Here is a 19,400-nt window from a genome sequence, read left to right as displayed (position 1 = left end):
GGCGCCCCTATCGATACTGTCGTAAGCTTTTTCAAAATCCACAAATAGCGCGTGAATGCTCTGAGCATATTCCCACCTCTTCTCCATGATCTGTTTGAGGAGGAAAATCTGATCTATCGTACTTCGGTTCCGACGAAACCCACACTGATAGTCACTGAGAATTTTCTTCACTCAACCACTATACCAAATAGGATTTAGTTTTAATTAATTATTTAAAATTTCCAGCAGTCAGATCAAAGTTTAACAAAAATTAAAATAATAGTATTACAAAATTTTGCGAAACGTTAAAGCAGGTCCATTACATTGCATGTTCAGTAATGCATACCGTTAAGGCTATTAAGAATTAAATGTAAAAGTTTCATGCTTTTAATATTCCACTATAGTTATTTTACTCTAAAAACTACAATTCGTTCAGACTCCTCTTTGTTAGATAATATTATTTTATCATTCAACGCAATGATTGTTGAGTTCTGTTGATATATTATTTTATAAAGTGACTATGGCTATATAACAATAAGGGATAATAATATGTTATTAAAAAGGTTTTGTATTTGCCCGTATCCTGGAAAGACAAGTAAATATTAAATAATATTTATCAGAATGCTATGTATTTGAAAATTGTTGCAATATACATAGGAATATAGATAATAATATACAGGACTATGAGGATATCTAGAGACACAGAAAGAATTAGCATCTAAACAGAGCACATTAAACACAAATAATACAAAATATACCTTATTCTCTTTAGCTATTTGTTTCATAGAACCGTGACCTATTTTGAGCTGAAGCATGCTTGTCTACAAAATTTTCATTTGTGACACGAATAATATTGCATTCTGAATAACTTTTAACTTTTTTATTTGACGTAATTGTTTTTCGTATAAAGTTAAGAATTTTCGAGGTGTGCCCAAAGCGCTGAGTCAACTGAGTTCCTTATTGTTGCCTCGAGACGTGGACAAACAAAGATAGTTTGTAAATAGTGTCTTTTGGACTTATTTCTTTTAAAAATCAACGAAGGTTTTCTTAGGATATTGTAGTACTATTTAGATGCATTTCCTATTTATAGTTTTATCCGATTGAGACGTTTATTTATTTAGATTAGAATAATAAAGTTGGTTTAGCTGGCTAGCTGTAAATATAGAGCTGGATAATTTAGTTATAATATAATAGGGCACATTAAAAATAAAAATAAACTATTTGCCTTGCGGTTTTAATCACTGATATCGAGATCTTTAACCGTAAGTCCAAATAAAACAACTTTGTTTTTTGCACATTAAACTATGTTTTTCTTAGTTCTAATTACATCAAAAAATGTTAAAAAGGATAACATTATTCGTTACACAAACGTTTTATTGGAAGTCGGCTAAAATGTTCTGAATAAAGAATCAAGTGAATAGGCCCTGAAAGCATGATTACAGTTCTGGACTATTCGTAACCACGGCTGACCTATAATGGGACTTTTGTTGTCCGGAATTATTATACTTATTGACGTACCGCGAATTTTTATGTGCACCCGTAATAGTGGTTTTATTGTAATTGTTTCATTTGGTACTGTAAAAATTTCACGTTTGTATTTTATATACTTTTTTTGAATTGGAATTGCTTGTTGGGCAAATTAGAGTAGGGTTTTTATGAGACTAATTTACTACATAAACATTCTGAGTAAGTTATTGTTATGTATGTATTATGTTCAGTATCTTACAAGATTTAACAATTTTAAATGAAAAATTGTGTATTTGAATTTTTTAAAGATAGACAATTTTACGATAAATATAGCATTTTGTGTAAGTATTACAAGTTTCGGAATTAACGACCTTACAATTTTAAACACAATTCATTGATCATATTATATTTTCATCTGATGTTTCAAATACTTTACGGGTCGCTAACAGAGTCGGATGGACAAAATAGATTGTTTTAAACCAGTTGCGAATCCTTAAATTTCTAAAAACATTGTAGCTTTTACTGAATTCATTTAGATTTATTCGACAGTTCGGGAGTGATTGAATAATAAACTTTCATCAACCTATACAAGCTTTTTGCATATAATAAAACGTACTTAACGTTTGATAAAACTATAATATTATCCTTATATGAAATGCTGTATTATTTTGAAACTTTTTCAATAAAGATTTTTCTATTTTTTCTATTTTCTTATACATAACTAGCTGTTCCCCACGGTTTCACCAGCATTGCTCCGCTCCTGTTGGTCTTAGCGTGATGATATAATATAACCTATGGATTGCCTTTCTCAATAAATGGGCTATCTAACACCGAAAGAATTTTTCAAATCGGACAAGTAGTTCCTGAGATTAGCACGTTCAAACAAACAAAAAAACTCTTCAGCTTTTTAATATTATATTATTATAGTATAGATTTCTTTCAAAGTAAGTAATCGTACATGCAGTTTTTTCCTTCGCAATCGGTTAAAAAGCCTCTACGATAAACTATGATCCGGCCATGTTTCGCTCAACCATCAATTTTAACGATAACAGCGTACGGGATATGGTTTTAGATTGCGTTTAGAATCTGGTACTGCAGTTAAGAAATAACTGAATATTCACAAGGCAGTAAATAGTTGGCCTGTTTTCATTACTATGATTGGTCTGACCGGGTTAAGTGGTGGTGAAGTATGTAGTTATTCGTTTAGTATGGAAATTTTTGCGTAGTTTTACGCTATTTGCATAAGCAATTGTGATAAGGTTTTTTACTTTAATTGAGTATCGATTTGTGACTAAACAGCTTTTCTTGTTTATGACTTGTCTAAAATTATACGAAATTATTTTAACATTTTTTTTTATTCATGATTCGATCAATTTTATATATTATTGTTTGAGTGTTCTCATACTACTATAGTTTAGTAAAAATATAAGGTTACCGATAACCTTTAAACGCTAAAAGATTCTTAGGTATAACTTTTTTCAACTGAAAGAATATAAAATATTGCATATTATTGTCTGTCGATTTTAGTATAGGAGAGATTAAAAAAAAAAACGGAAATTCATAATTCAGATATTATATTAATGGCTCTTCGGTTGACTTATTTCAAATAGTTGAACTAATTTTGATTTTAATAATAATATAATATTTATCATAATTGAACTAGGCTAGACTAGGACATTATAACAGCGCATATAAATTAATGTGAACTAAAAAATCTCGTGTTATATTATTTGACCCAAAGTATTTTTTATCAATAATAACAATACGACCCTTTTATACACTTCAACCCACATTTTCTTTATATCCATAGTTACAGCCCGTTCATAATGACTGTGGACGTGCGTATAAAAATACTATAAAAATTGTACGACCTTTATTTTATCATGAAACATTATATTATTATGGAATTTAATAACGTTGTTTACACGTGCATAAAATATTAAAACGAAAGTTATTAATATTTAGTACAGGATTGTGTTAAACTGAATCATAAAATAATTTCATCTAAAATTTTAACTCTTAGTCTGTGAAGAAATGTTATCTTCCACATGTATATTAAAATTATAAATACTTTCACAGAAGGAGGAGAATATAAATTATTAAAAAAAATAGAAAATAGTTTATACATATTTTTATATTCTAAGGATGGCGGCGACAATATAATAACCCTATTTATTAATAACAGCATTACAATGCGATCAAACCGTTATGAAAATAAAGCTGCATGATACTATTTGTCTTTACATATTTTGCACACAAACTCCAGCAGGGCAAAAGTGGAAATTATGTGGCTTTGAAACTATGGAAGCGATTACCGATCAGGTGGCATCAACCAATAGGCTGCGATTAAACTTTCTCTCCTTGACTATAACTAGCCAAGAGCACTTCAACTAACGTGTCCCAATTTATGCCGAATATACTCTTATCCAAAATGATGTCGAAAATTGAGCTATTATACTCAATAGCCAATCTGCATAAACACTGTCTTTAATTTTTGATAAGCCCGTAAATTACCTATATATTGGAGGCTTTTTATTTTGCATAAACAATAGCTCTGGATAATTGCAGCTATTCAAAACGTTTCAAACTATACACTTGATCCAAATCAAACTAACGATGAAGAATAATACCAGGCCAATTAATTCGCCCACAATGTTGCATAGAAATTGGAGCTTTATTTGTTTTATGAGAGGAATGATTGTTGAATATCATGTAAGGGCCCTCTTTAGGTATAAGTACGCTTCCGTGTACGAGAGCCTCTTAAAATAACACGCGATGCAAACCATTGGCGAATGAAAACTAAGCCGTAGTAATTTGGTTGAGATATTACTTATATTACCATTTTTATTATAATAATTTTAATTAACCAAGCTTATTTTATTGAAAAATACAGGTAAGTATATGCTCTGATATAATACTTCAAACATTTTCTTACTGGTTTATATCATAATATAAGCTTTTCGCCCGCGTCTCGTTTACCTAAAACCTAATAAATTATATGTAACACCTTTCTCTTGAATAACTCTTTATATTAAAAAACCCTATGCCCTATGCTAAACCTTAATTTTAAAGATCTAAGCATACGGACACACATACGGTGGAAAGCGACTTGATACTGTTTTGACTTTACGTTGACGTTTTTTGATACGTATGGAATGCCGTAGTTATAAAAGTTTTTAAGCTATTGCATAGCTTCTATCGCGGGCCTTGAGCGCGGGAACCGAATCGAGAAATTCCGTAACGAAAAAACCTCACGCTCCCCACTCCGACGGGCTCGGAGGTGTGGCTTGAAGGCATGCTATGCAATAGCTTTACCGCGGCAGTCCCCGAGTGCCACACGTCTTTTTTTTACAAAAATATTTCCATATCAATACAATGTGAAAAGCGCATAGAAAAGTATAATACGTTTTGTTTACTTCCCCGTCATAAAAAAAAGTTTATTCGTTCCATCCATCACAGTCATGGAGACATCAATCTATGGAAGCCGTTGTAAGCCTATCTTTCAACCAAAGATATTAACAAACCATGACTTATAGGTATGTTTTTTGGCTAACACTGCTTGTATCTACTATAAAATATTATAAATAACGCGAATTTCCTCATTTGATAAAAATAAATAATAATAATATTATTTGTATTTAAAATTAAATATAGCTTATTAATATCTCTACATTAATTAAGAATCTTTAGTAGTGCCTGGTTCGTTAAGAATCTTAAGATATTAAATTTATGATTGTAAAAGCAATATAATTATGAAAAGTATTGGCCTAATAGTGGTATTTATATAAATACTTTACTTAATGCTAAACTGTCACTTTACCTTTAATTAACAAGTGACAGTTGCCACTTGTCAATTTGCGGAAGTCCTATAACAACGTCTGCTACAGTTAAATCTGTGTTTAATGTTTATACACAGTTGACAGATATATACGTGGTTTATATCTTCATCATCTTACATATAAAATTCTCGTGTCACAATGTTAGTCTGTATACTCCTCCGAAACGGGTGGACCGATTCTCATGAAATTTTCTGTGCATATCGGGTAAGTCTGAGAATCGGCCAACATCTATTCATATGTACCACGGGCGAAGCCGGGGCGGGCCGCTAGTCTATCTATAATAGGTTATTAGCTAAGTGAAGGCAAAGTACTGATCGCATTTATCGAATAGAATCGACACATTACACTGCATTGTATAATGTATACACATTTTATCGAAGGAATTCAAAGTCTAAACAACACTCACTCTATAAAAACACTCACTGTTTATAATCTGCGATCAAAGTACTCATATTAGACAGTTTTTTTTTTATGAAATTCAGCTTTGCTCTATCCGTTTATTTCTAGTTTTTGGTACCGAAGTCCGATTTCTATGTATTCTTAAGACGCCTATAATTGACTGTACGTAAAATTTGAGCTAATAATACATTATCATAACTAAATGTTAATATAAAAAAATAACATTCAAATCCGATGCCAGTCATAGAGTAACGGATTATCAAGAACAGTCTGTGGCTGATAACATCTGTTGGGGTTAAACAGATTATGTCATAAGTTTCCCACTAAAATAATCTATAGAATACATAAATAAACTGACGTAGAAGCGGTATGTGCGAATAAACTAGCAGTTAAAGCGTTCCGCATCACATCGTTGTTCTTTTCACCCTTAGCTGAAAAGAACAACGTGATAGACTAAACAACCAAGCTAATTAGCTTACTTCAAACGGAACGTATTTTATGCGTATGCCGCTTCTACCATAGTTTATATATGTATTCTAAGTCTACTATATATTTTTTACTAGTCCATTACCTGCAGAGTTGCACCGTATACAAAATTTGCACTTAGAGCTCACGCGAATCCTGATGCTAACACGTGAAATCCATTAACACTTTTAACTGGGCTTATTCCTGTACAGTAATGGTAAAACATACTTATTTTGGGAATATAAATATAAAGAGCAACATTGTACATTTTAGTTTTGGAATCATTTTATGAAAATTTGTACTCAAATTATCATATTATTTGTGTATTATTGTACTCTTGACAGTGTGTTTTAACACCAGTTTGAGTGTTTATTATTTTGAATAACTCGTCTGTTACAAATCGTCATCTATTTCATAAGCTGGTAATCCCGAGAAATATAGCTATGTTAATTTTTAGACAAGATCTAGTAGCGTGGTTTATTTGATAGGGTAAATAAAGGTACATAAAAAAAACAGTCAGTTGCAGTCGGCCTTACATTTTTTATGCCAATTTCTTTATCATGTGTAACCGTACTATTTCCAAACTTATATTGAACTCTATTTTAAACTAGCTAAAAGTCAGAAAGTTCTTTGAATTTACAGCGAATTTCGTGCACCATTTGCCTGAAACGTAATTTATAAATGGCTCTCAGAAAGCCTCAATACGACAAAAAGGCTTTCACGTGATTCGACAATCGACGGAAGTATATGACAATATTTACGTTTTAAACATAAACGAATTGAAATAAATGTTATAAAAATGATAAAATAACTCGTGAAAAAAATATAAAATATTTATTTTATTTTTCAAGTAAGTACTTTGAACTGTAAGTGCTTGAACAAATTTAATTAGTTTAAATAACATTAAATAGCAACGTGCTATTAAACAATATGACTATTAAAAGAGCTCTCATCATTGTATTTTAATAAATTATTGGTCAATTTTCAAATACATAGCTACATAGAGGAAAAAAAGGAGACGAAAATGAACTAGTATTACATTTTAAAATGGTACCAGTAGTATCGATACTACATTCAATTTGACTGAGAGAGCATGCATTTATTTATAGTAGGTGTTGCGACGGTGCCCGAAGAGGTAGTTTTATGAATATTTTACGATACGTCGGAGAATTTTCGATATATCGTAGATATTGTATATTACTGATCACCTGACTATCTAATAGATAAGATATACGAGAACAAAGCAATTGCAATTTCTTTAATTACATGCTTTTTTACTTCGCGGGTATAAATTCGTTGTCTTTCTTTACGTTAAATTCTCAAAGGAATAGAGGGATTTAAAAATTATACTGTTATTCGGAAAGTATTGCGTACTGAGTCTTTAGTAATTTGTCTTGTTTCACGCGTTGATAAACGAAATTGAAGTTTCAAGGGCGAATTATTGATTGATTAAGGGCCGATTTTTCAATGCTTGGATAAAACTTATCCGTCCAATAAAGTATTACACGATAATATTAAAATGTCACGTAAACTGTCAAATACGGGCAATTAGAATACGTTTTTAAAATGGTAGTTTTATACATTATTCGACGAATAAGTTTTATCCAAGGATTGAAAAATCGGCTCTAAATATGTCAGTCATAATTTAAAAGCTCTACGTACATATTTTACAATCTTTAGTAATGCTGGTTACAAGTCCTTATGGACGTGAAGTAATACTTGAATTAGGTACTATTGTTAAGTATGACTTCAATAAAAGTTTAAAAATGTAGTTTCATTATGTAGTTACAAAACAAAGCATGAATTTCATTGCTTATTATCTTTATAATATTTATGGGGAAGCACCAAATAAGCTCTGTTAGTGTACGCAATATGTTGGGAATATACTAAAACTCATTTTTGTGATAAAAAAGATCCATGTATTCATGTAATCAACAAAGTCATGTAAAAATGAAAAAACTCAAAGTAAAAACCTGTGAAAAAATTAAATAGTCAAAATATAAAGCTCTAGTATGATTCGTGACTGTGAAATATTTTGATAATAAAGTGTCTATTCATTTTTTTCGTTTATTTCAAGATTATTAGAATAGGAATCATCAAATCAATTTGAGTTGAGTTACCACGCAGCTCATATGAGTACCTACACAAAGCGAAGTAGCATGGTTACTATATAAATAACATAATAACAACTCCAAAATTGTTTTTTAAATTCCAACCAATTTGCATGAACAGCTTAAAAATACCTGAAAATAAAAAATAATGTCCATAGTTACCACAGTAAGTACAATGTTTTAATCACGGTTATCGAATAATTACATGTTTTGTAGTAATTAATAACGTAGTGGGCTAGATATTTTATGATGTAATTACACCCTCTTCTACAATGTGGAACGTTACCGAAATAATATAACGAGTAAACTATCGTACAGCTAATATAACATTGAATATTTAAATTCTGGGTTCTATTTTTTAGAGCATGGAAAATTTTGTAGCAAAAATGTGTATGTTTTGTGAATATAATTCGTTATGTGCTGAAATTTTCGATGGAATTAATTTATAGGTGTGTCTGGTGTGTAGGGGTGTCTGGAGTGTAATGATGGAGTGAACTTTTGTATTTATTTATGTATGGTTATTTTTACACAGATGTACCTACTAATGAGGCAGTTCATTTATATGGGGTTGGGCAAGAAACAAACATTTACGTCAGATTAATATACATTTATTTTAAGAGTTGTAAACTTTCTCAGCTACTTTCTTAATTACATTTGTACGTATAGAGAATGAATTAAACGTCTGTATTGTCTTCATTTTCAACCGAAGTAGCCTAATGATTGCACCTGAAATAAACACAATATTACATACCAAATAAATAAAGGAATGACACATTACCTTTCTGAAAGGTCTTGGGACAAACATTTCACGTAAGTTTCACTGATGGATTTTTCTTTGTGGCCGAGTGGGTAATCTTACAGAGTCTGCTAGACCGAGACTTTTTTCAATATCCGTAATCACGACCTCTCTATTGTTACGCTAACACACTTACCTGTACGCCTACAAAGCGGTAATAATATTGAATAAACCACAAAGCGTACAAAGCAAAATAATAGAATTATACTGAAATATTATTTCGCAAAAAGTTCGCTCCCAATCGAACATTCTCGACTCTTTGCCTTCAGACGCTTTTGATTTACCTCATTATTTTTATTTAGTTGTAAAGCCACGAAATTAAGTGCTCTCGAAGTAATAATGTTAAACACGCACCAATTTCGTCTTATTTTTGCCTTTTCAATTAAATTCCGACCGCGAATTTCATCAACAAACACACTCAAGGTGAGGAGTTGATAGCCATTTACCGTTGAGTGAAATAACAAACTTAATATTTCTGTAAACAATGAGTTTAATGTTAATTGGACTGGAATGATAAATGGTTTGACTAGGACAACGAATGAAGGCGATAACCTACCTCCATACAGCTGTCATGATGGGGTTTGATGGTATTCAGTCGATGTCAAACGTTGAATAATGAAATAGGACTATCTAATGAGGACGATTTAAATTTCAGAAGTGCTCATTGGGAAATGTTTGATCGATTTTTTATACAGTTTTGTTAAATCACGACATAGTATATAAAAATAACTGCGTTAAAAACAACCGACTTCAAAAACGGAAAAGTAAAAAATAAAAAAGATTTGATATTATTAATTACTACATATTATTTAGATGTGCTATTTACTAAAAAGATTTGATGTCGGTGCACGGGCTTTATACTAAGTGCTTAGTGTTTGGCACCGACTTCAAACCTATTTAATAAAAATAATAGAGTACTAGATTCAGTACATATAAAAGCAGAATGATGTCGTATTGGACATACAATTTGTAAGGATACTCGTAGCACACATAAATTAAATTGAATTTTCTGTTTGTGCTATTAATATAAAAGCTTTTTAATAAGTTTTCTATTACCACTAATACACAGAAACATAAACAGTCGCAACATTTGTATTGTTTTCCGTGCATTGACAGCCACTAACTAGAAATTGAAGATTTTAATGGATTTTAAACGCGATTTATTCATTATATTATTATTAGTCATGGAGAGACTAAGATGTTATGTACGAATTGACGGTCATACAATATAACATAGTAATCGTAATATAATGAATAAATCGCGTTTAAATCCGTTAAAATATTTAATTTATAAATGTATAATAATCGCGTAAAATCGAACACAAGAAACCAGTAACAAAATATAACTGTTCGATTCATATTTTGTAAAATTGCATTAAAATGAAACATTAATAAATAATAAATTCAAACGGGCCAACAATAAACAATCGTGCTACTTAGTGAATAAAAGACAATAACGTCAGCACGATTGTAAGGTTTTCAGCTTGAATTTGTTTCCATACTGATTGAGTCCATTGTTGTAATGCTTTGAACTCATTTCACGGTAAAGTTTTACCTCGCTACATAGAAAATAAATTCTTAAACTGTTTGAAATATTACGTTGCAATATTTTTTGTGCTTTATTAAATTGATTGTTGTTTAAACAAATTTAAGTGTGCTTATTTCCTTTATTTAATTAATGAATGCATAAAATAATTTATTAATTACGTACACTTATGGAAAAGCATAGACCTTAATGACCAAAAACCAAAAAATCTTACTTTAAGAAATCGTTTAAAAAAACATACATGCCGTTTGCCTAAATATTCCAACCATTAGATAACATTACAAGGAAAGACGAGGAAAGCAAATACAAAAACTATGCGATTCCAAATGATTCGATACTAAGTTGCCGTTCATTTGGAACGGATCGCTATACGTTGGACAAATGGGCCCGTCAGGTGCAGTTCTAAGTTGACGAGAGAAAATGGCTTCGATTTTCTAACAATATCGATGGCTCTGCCTCGTTTGATGATTTTATTAACTGTGAAGTTTATGGCGGTTGAAAATAGAATTGAAGTAATAGGTTCTTTGAATTAAATGAAAAGAGGTTTTTATTAATGATAAATTGTGCAATTATTCAGAACATACAAAAACAAAAATATATTGGATAAAGTACTGCATGTGATACTGTTTACAATTTATATACCTAGTAGTTTGATACAAAAGTTATTAATGTATTGGATTTCTAAAAAAGGAAACAGTATTGTAGATTGTAGATTTAACGAAATGAAACAAGAGAATATTTTCAGTCTGGTATATTTCGATCTCTGTTTAATTTACTTGAATAAATTGCTTATGAACATAAAATATGATTAACTGTATAAAGAGATTCTATTTATAGACCCATTGATTACTTACTCTAGTACACTCTCTCAAATAAGCAAAGAAAACTCATAATTATTACAGAAATATTTTAATTAGAAATTCAACGCTTGCTTATAGCTCATTATAAACTAGTTGCTCCGCGCGGTTTCACCCCCGTGGCTCCACTCCTGTTAGTTGTAGCGTAATTGTATATAGCCTATAACCTTCCTCGATAAATGGGCTATCTAACACCGAATTAATTTTTCAAATCGGTCCAGTAGTTCCCGAGATTAGCGCGTTCAAACAAACAAACAAACTCTTCAGCTTTATAATATTAGTATAGATGAAATACTATTAGCTCAATAAAGAATATTTGATATTACCATCATGAATTTTGTATAAAAGAGTGCTTTCATTTAATATCCCTTTTATAAGTTATAAAAAATATTTATTGAATTTTTAACGTCACTATTGTGTTCAGGGTTTTACAGTGAATGAAGGTGCAAGCAAGTTAATGGACTGAGCTGTCGTTAATGTACATTTTAACTCTGTCAATATACTTTGGCTATAAGTTTTACTTTTATTAAGAAAATAATTTTCAATCATAACTTTATTTTACTATTGCAGTGAGAATAATTCGTAAATTTGATCATTTGAGTTCGAATTATATTACTTTATTATTTATGTTATTACTGAGAGTCCATTTCTAAAGTGTCTCGTAGTTTATGCTATTGATTTCTCAAATATTGAAATATTTGAGAAATCTTAGTTCGAATAAATAACTATAGTACTAGACTTTTGTATCCTCCAATATATAATAGTATTATATTATATTATATTCGATCTAAAGATATAACCATTTAATATAGATCCTCTAAACAAGCAAATAGCGGAGCCCAACAGGAAAAAGAAAAGATGGCATAGGAAAAAATGGATTAATGGTATCGTTAAAAAAAACTGGATTACGAATGCTTCCGATAAGAATGAGATTGGGTATCACTAATTTGAAAAACGATGTATAAAAAGTGCGGCAATTAGTATTTTAATATTTGGAGTAATCTGTCTTAAATATGTTTTAATAAGTTTTAATTGAACGACTGATTTGCAAACTTTAAGGATAATTTGTGAAATGAGTATTATAAAGAATAAGGACATTATTCGCATCTCCACTCTAATTTCATTTCCATTCATAATATACTACTTAGTCAGACAAAACTTTATAAATTATTACTCGCAATACCTACTATCCTCTCACTTCGTGTAAAATTAATAAATAAGTCCTCGAAATAATTAATTCCAGGAGAAATCCTTTTAAAATGAGATATAATTCAAAGGGATCTCGCTTAAATTTCTCATTTCGGAACTCAATACAAATAGCTGATGAAACAACGTGCTTCCGTCTTATCTCGTATAAGTCAGAGTCAAGGCAGTTCCACAGGTGAATAGAGCGCACAAATCAGGTCAACAAAATCGATTTCGATTTTAAAACTTTAACGTTATTCAGTACGTGACTGGAAATATAAATGGCGTGGGCCAGAAGGTGTCATAATTCAACGTCTTTCCAAGCTTTTTCTCAGATTCTCGTACGTTCGAATAAGTCACGAATTTGTCACAATGCAACGTGACGTGTTCACGGTTTGAGGTGATTCTTCAAAATTCTCGAGGAAAAGTTCTGAAGGCTTGAAATTTCAACGCTGCACTGGTTTAGATGATTGGGCCGAAGCGTGTGATTTAAGAACTACTCGATCAAAATTGTGGGCATCAATATTATCAGATTTATTCATCGGGAATATTCCCCATTTCAATCCATCACTTTCCGATGGGATAATCTCATTGTTGTGTTACGAATTATATTGGTTATAGGATAAGTTTCATCTTGTCAAACTACATTCGCGGAATTGGAGCCCGTGATAAAAGCCTTCTCGTTTCTTCGAAAAAAGTTTCTTCAACAAATGCTTCGAGTACTTCAGCTCGCAAATAAACTGACGCCTTATTAATAATGTTGTTAATAAAATAGTCTTCATTTTCCTAGATTTTGTTATAACAATAACAAGACTTTTGAAGCCTTGCCAGACAACCAATATAGCCACAGCGACGGAAATGTTGCGTCATTTTCTTGCCAACACGCCATTACGGAGTAAACCGGGGAAATTGGACTTAGGAATAGTTGCTTGTATTTATTTTGTTAGGTTTTTCTATTTACAAAACGTAAGAGGATTAACAAAAGCAAGGATGTCACGGAGTATTCGAAATAACCATATTCAGACGAGTAACGACGCAGACTATTATTATTTCATTGAATATTTAGAATGGAATTTGATTTTACCTTTAATGTATATGTCCTGTGATTATCACTATGTCATTACTTTTTGGTCTAGGCATTCATTGATCTCACAAAGAATTTTTATTTTACTAGAAAAAAAAGCTTTCTTTCTTTCAATTTGAGCCCTTTCTACAATGATAAATGATATGATGTAGAATATGACACTTTATCGTAATCCTTTGTAAATAAGTTCTCAATTGTCTGTAAAGATATGTAATAGATATTAGCATTTATATCGTAGACATGCTACTCAAATATAATTCAGAAATACATCGACGTGTCATATTTTATCTGCCAGCATATGTTATTCACGCTCGACTTACAATGTGAATAAAAATGCGCGCGGAAAATTACATATGCATAAAGAAAATGTGATACACCCAGTACCTGGTAATGTGACGGCTTGTGTTACTGAAAAATTGAGTAACCATGGCAACACTCATGGCTTTATGGACCTTCTTCACAATGGGCATTATTGGGCAAGCAAATGGCAATAACGATAGTGTAGAGGGCCTGAATGTAGTATAAGCTTTGGTACAAGTATGTCATGATCGGCCGTCATTGTAGATGTTTATTCATATATCGCCGTAATGGCGGCAATCATAGACAATCATTTGTTGAGCTAACGCTGCCCATTGTGAAAAGGGCCCATAAGGATATAGGAAATGTAATTAAGAACCTTTTAGTTATTCAAACATAAGATCAACGACGATGTAACCTAAAGTATTAAATCAAAAATGATTGTAAAACTCGATTTTTTTAATCCTTTACTTCTGATAACCTACCCAATCCGATCATACATAAATGTATGCTAAAACTTCTGTTTTTTTTTGTCTAAGAGCCCTCCGTCATCTCATACAAAATAACGATGATAACGACTGTATATGAGCCCAACGGTAATCCAATACATCAGATTAAAATGAAACTAATTCGATTTTTCAGTTGCGCACTGCGCGTGTATTAAAGCCGCGAGAAATTCCCAAGGCGTAATACTCCACCTAATGGGAATGTCAAACGCAGGTGCGTATACGAGTAGATATTCAAGAGCTGTAACTTATATTTGAGTTGCTACGGCCCTAATTGATTGCGGTGTGCCATGGAGAGTATAATGAGAGGTAGAGAAGGCGAAAGATGCCATACCAAGCGGTACAGAAAAATACCACGTGATGTGTGCTGGTGTGCGAATTATTGTGGACTGAAAAGTATTAATATTCCTTATAAATATATATTCGTATAATGTATGGTAGAATTTTTACAGTCAAGTTTAGTCTTAGTTTGTGAGAAATACAATTCTGAGTCATCCTTATGACAATATTTTTTTCTTTGGTTTTGTTGATTAGTATTTATTTTAACTATGGTAGAACTGAAAATAATAATTAATGATTCATTGAAAATCTATAAAAGTATTTAAAGCTATCACCAATATTGTAATTCGTTTCGTGGATTCCATTTCCTTCAATTATTCTAAAAAAGAAAACAGATTAACTCGTAAGTAACGAAAAAATCTATCGTTATATAGACGTTGTTTCTCTCAAAACAACGTCTTACGAATTTCACTGTAACAACGTATACAAATATAATAAACCTGTTTTATTTGCACTATGATAGCTGACAGCGCTACGTTTGCGCTTAATTAATTATTACGCGCACAATACTACTGTATACCCTTACCCACTTGATGTTTACGGCGGATCATTCATACAGAGAGGCAGGTACGTATTCTGCTAACAAACGCCTAGGGTGCAGAAATGTAGGGGATTTATGAAAACTAGGGGTATATTATGTTAGGATAGTTGATTCGATTTCTGTTATAGGATCACACTTTGTGAATGTGGTATGTGACTAATATTGTGATGTTTAGAATGCTTTGTGTTTCCTATTTTTGTTTGTTTTTTTCTTTCATTAAAATAAAAGTATTATTTATTAAAGTGGAATTTTTTAACTTTTTTTTTATTTCTCAATCCCGATAGAGATTATAGTCTTGCTTTTATATAATCTTGTACCACATGTACAAATCGCTTAAATACTGTAAAGCAATACGAAAATATACTTCACATTTTAGCACAATATATTGTATCACGCCCTAGTTCATCAACCACGCCCTGACTTAATACCGCGACTGAGTGAGGGAAATTGTTTCAGCTAACCTGCCTTAATAATTCCTTTCCACGGCATGTTTGCCAAGGAACTCTTGGGGTAAATAAAGTGGAGGCTTACAAAATTCGCTACAATACAGCATATTTGTAATTGAATGACGGCATTGTTTCAGTCAAGTTATAAAGTACTCGGGGGTAGTATTTGTGAAGAATAATTTTGTTTGCGTTATTGTTTTCTAGAAACTTTTTGCATCAAAGATGTATTTGTAATTAAATACCTACGGAGACTTGGGTAAAACCGGAATCAATAAAGTTTAATTGTAGATCTGTAATTGATGTAATATTTAAAACGAAGCTGATTTATTTAATACAATAATAATTCATTTAATATAACTCTTAAAATGAGACTTCCCTTAGTAAACTGTAATCACTAACAAACACAGTTGTTAACTTTGAAAGATGTTCGAACATTAATATAAAATACAATGCAACGTGTTCCTAATTTAATTTATATCAACAATAAAAGCAGACTAACGCAAGATTGCAATTACAATCCACTCCATTGAGTTTAATGAAACCCACCGACGAATGCACAGGTGTATTTTTCTTTAATAAACCGAAAGGTCACCTTGTTATCAACGGTCACGGACAAAGACGAGTTTTGCCCTTTTTCTTAATACAAAATGGATTAAATGCATAGATAGCCGTCAACCATAAAGAGATTGAAGAGGCAGATAGACTCAGTAGAATGGGATGGGGACACTTCGTATCTCCGAGACGCGTTTCTTTGCTCAGGTGCCCGAATATTTTCGCTCTGTAAATGAAATCTTTTTTGTTTTTATCGTTAACAGTGATCCCGTTGCTTTGAATTTTTAAACGAGTTTGCTCTTTATGTGCCTTCGTCGAGAAACGCTTCATTTCGCTTCGTTTTTTATGTTTCCGATTTTTTGTCTTCTAAATTATTTAACACAAGCGGAGGAAAGTTGACGTAAATTAGGGACGAAATATTTAAGTATGAAGTATTTTTAAGCTGTTAAACTTTTTAAATTAGCCACTATGTGACTAAACATTTTGGTCTCTAGTAGAGAGGTAGAGTGTGGTGAAAAATGAAAATGAAAATGAACATGTAATATTAAATATAATATGAAATATAATATTAATATAAAATTATAGATGGACTCAAATATTATAAAAACTATAACTTAAACTAAAACAATAACTTTTGGATTACAAAAAGAAAATGAAAGATTCAAATCAATATTGCTCCGCAATGATTATAACATTTCATAAATCTTATTCTTAGCTCTCACTATTACTAGATACATATTATAGCTCTTAAATAATTTACATTATTATTTACACCATTGGCACATAATACTTAAATACTAAATCACAAAGCCTACACACTATCCCAAAGGCGATCGCTTTTCAATAATAAGACTGGCTAGTTTACCTATTCTTATATCTAGTAGATACCACCATAATAAGCCCAATATGTAAACCCATTCATAATTTATGTAAAGCGTCTAATCCAAAACTAATTATTGTATACAGGAGCTGCGGGCATTATTAGCTCAAACTTCGCCGCCTTACCTTCCTGAGGCACAAAAGAACTCGGAACTTCATGTAATTTTAACTTTGCCAGTCCTTCACATTTTCATATTCCTCTATTTGTCTTTAAGATGCATTTTACCGTCGGTCTGTTTGCACAAGCCGATAAGTCTTACGCGGATACGAACAAAAGTTTGATTTCTCTGGCGTATAATTGAGCGAGTAATATCTTGGGAGTCTAATAAACTTTGCTTTGTACTCGACCCGGTTCTTTTAATGTCAATTTTGCTAGAAACTTCCATTGAATGGTTTCAAGATGTTGAAAGTCTTCAGTAATTATCATAGCAATTTTCGTACTTGTTAAGGAAAGTTGAGGCACTTTGTTTTTTGGGTATTTTATCGGAGTTTTGTATTTTTTCGTAAATAAGTTTGTTTAAAGTGAATTATTAAATACATAAATGGTGTTACAATATTCACAATAATTATATGACCAACTACAGCTTTTGCCTTTTTTGTTGTTGTAAGAATATTTAGGCAATAAGCTACAATTGAACTATCAATCATACTATGAAACTAAACTGACTTATATTTGCTAAAATAAAATATTTTTGCAAATAAATGGCAGATCTGTTAAGTGATCAAACTTTATTACATAAATAACATTATAAATATGTACAAATAAAAAGAAATAGGACTACTCATTTGAATAATTCGATTCCAAAACTCCACATAAGAAATATTCCGTTGTAATTTTCTTAGCCCCGAGCTTCTAACAAAGCTTACAAAGTTTGCTAAATTACAAATTTATTATTGTAGGTAATTCAAAACAAAGTTGCGTTTGATGCTTTGAATAATGTGTAACACGTGTGGAATATAAACCTGTGTGCGAAATCGTGTGTTGAAATTAAACCTGCTTTGAACTCGGTTTAAGGATTACTAGCTGTGCTCCGCGGTTTTACCCGCAGTGCTCCTGTTGGTCTTAGCGTGATGATATAATATCGCCTTCCTCGATAAATGGACTATCGAACACCGAAAGATTTTTTTAAATCGGACCAGTAGTTCCCAGCGCGTTCAAACAAACAAACTCTTCAGCTTTATAATATTAGTATAGATAACATAATATACTATATATCTATCTATAATCTTATAAAGCTTCCACAGGTCCGATTTGACGAATTATTTCACTGTTAGATCCTCCACGACGCTCTCATAATAAGCAATTAATATTTAGGAAGTCTTATGAAACCAAAGATAAACGCCCCTTAAATAATATATTGGTCAATTATCAAACGTTCAATTACAAAATTAAGGTATCAAAGAAAACATTTATTTTACCAGTATAATATTATAATATCTGTTTTCCTTATAATTATATCCATTCTATTCCTATTACATTTCTTTCATATGTTATCGTTCTAGAACTTTCTTTGAATTTCCCTCTTTGTTAGTGTTGGCCTAAGGTGTTGGCGCGAATTCTGGTCACCACATTTTACGTCAGGATTAAGAATTAATGAGTCCAGCATTAACAATTTAATCAACACCTTGCATACATTTGTACAATGTTACATAATAATTTATACGCGACACTTTTGATGTATTTCATTTTTAAGATTGTTTGGAATTAATCCATAAAAAGTATTAATTTCCCCATGTTATTTTAATACAATATTCTAAATGTTCATTCGTCGACGAAGTTTGTTGCTCTATTTTTGGGTGAATACTGGAATTCTTCTCCGGTTCAGTTTTCAGGTAAATCAATAATTATTGAATTCGCAATCAAATTTAAAATAAATAACGTTATTACTTATTATTAACACATTCATACGAACTGTATTTAGTACCCACTATTAGAATAACTAATTCAAAGCCAAACTTCACCAACTCACGTCGAATCACTCAAAACCACACACAAAAATAGGAAACAAGTATCGAGTCTCACGCCTTATTGCTTTCAAGCCGTTTATTATTTAAGTACTACTTTGTTTACGCAAAGTTATGTTCCCAAGATCCGCTAAGTGAACTCTAGTG

This window comes from Colias philodice, chromosome 15, assembly GCF_061535455.1.
Source record: "Colias philodice isolate Cphi_HAF_F1 chromosome 15, ilColPhil1 Martin Lab GWU primary, whole genome shotgun sequence".
In the NCBI taxonomy this organism is placed as follows: Eukaryota; Metazoa; Arthropoda; class Insecta; order Lepidoptera; family Pieridae; genus Colias; species Colias philodice.
The sequence above is the reverse complement of the archived record's forward strand: the minus strand, read 5'-3'. Positions refer to the sequence as shown.